Source organism: Salvelinus sp. IW2-2015, linkage group LG9, assembly GCF_002910315.2.
Source record: "Salvelinus sp. IW2-2015 linkage group LG9, ASM291031v2, whole genome shotgun sequence".
NCBI classification, from domain to species: domain Eukaryota; kingdom Metazoa; phylum Chordata; class Actinopteri; order Salmoniformes; family Salmonidae; genus Salvelinus; species Salvelinus sp. IW2-2015.
Window position 1 is genome coordinate 19,797,341 of NC_036849.1, and position 1,415 is coordinate 19,798,755.

At 44.4% G+C, this 1,415-nt stretch overlaps 1 non-coding gene across 1 annotated transcript; it reads left to right on the forward strand.

Moving 5' to 3' along the window:
• The first annotated feature begins 203 nt into the window (after nucleotides 1–203).
• Nucleotides 204–256, forward strand: LOC111969059 (U7 small nuclear RNA). Its single transcript, XR_002877944.1, has one exon. It is a non-coding gene; the product is annotated as a U7 small nuclear RNA (small nuclear RNA).
• Nucleotides 257–1,415: the final 1,159 nt, after the last annotated feature.

A 1,415-nucleotide genomic window follows, 5' to 3' on the forward strand; every position in this document is an offset into this window, starting at 1 on the left:
GGCAAAGGGTGGCTACTTTGAAGAATCTCAATTATAAAATGTATTTTGATAGGTTTAACACTTTTTTCGTTACTATATGATTCCACATGTGCTATTTTATAGTTTTGATGTCTTTACTATTATTATACAATGTAGAAAATAGTAAAAATAAAGAAAACCCTTGAATGAGTTGATGTGTGCAAACGTTTTACTGTTACTGCAGAAAATGTGCTATTTTAGTATTTATCTAGCAGGTTTCCTCAAGGAGAAAGCCTCCACTTCTATGTTTGTCATGCCCTGATCTGTTTCACCTGTACTTGTGCTTGTATCCATCCCCCTCCAGGTGTTGCGCATCTTTCCATTATCCCCTGTGTATTTATACCTGTATTCTCTGTCTGTTTGTTGCCAGTTCGTCTTGTTCGTTCAAGCTAACCAGCGTTTTTCCTGTCAGCTCCTATCGTTTCCCAGCCTTTCTTTCCTCGTCCTCCTGGTCCTGACCATGTACCCACCCGCCTGACCTCTCTGCCTGACCCTGAGCCTGCTTGCCGTCCTGTACCTTTGCCCCACCTCTGGATAACTGAACTCTGCCCGTCCCTGACCCTGAGTCCACCTGCCGCCCTGTTCCTTTGCCTTACCCTGGTTCTTCGACCCCTGCCTGCCTTGACATGTCTTACCTGTCCCTGTTGCTACAATAAACATTGTTACTTCGACAGTCTGCAACTGGGTCTTACCTTGATTCCTGATAATGTTAAAGATTTTTTTTAAAACACTCTATTAAACACTACAATACTGTCCGCCACAACACTACAGTAAATGCTACAGTATACTACAATCTGCAAAAACACTAGAGTAAATGCTACGGTATACTACAATCTGCAAAAATACTACAGTAAATGCTACAGAGTCAATGTGCGGGGGCATCCGGTTAGTCGAGGTAGTTGAGGTAATATGTACATGTAGGTAGAGTTAGTGACTATGCATAGATAATAAACAGAGTAGCAGCAGTGTAAAAGAGTAAAAGTGATCAGGCCTACCACTGTTGTGTCATCGGCAAACTTAATGATGGTTTTGGAGTCGTACCTGGCCATGCAGTCATGAGTGAACAGGGAGTACAGGAGGGGACTGAGCACGCACCCCTGAGGGGCCCCCGTGTTGAGGATCAGTGTGGTAGATGTGTTGTTACCTAATCTTACCACCTGTCAGGAAGTCCAGGATCCAGTTGCAGAGGGAGGTGTTCAGTCCCAGGGTCCTTAGCTTAGTGATGAGCTTTGAGGGCACTATGGTGTTGAATGCTAAGCTGTCGTCAATGAATAGCATTCTCACATAGGTGTTCCTTTTGTCCACGTGGGAAAGGGCAGTATGGAGTGCAATAGAGATTGCATCATCTGTGGATCTGTTGGGGCGGTATGCAAATTGGAGTGGGTCTAGGGTTTCTG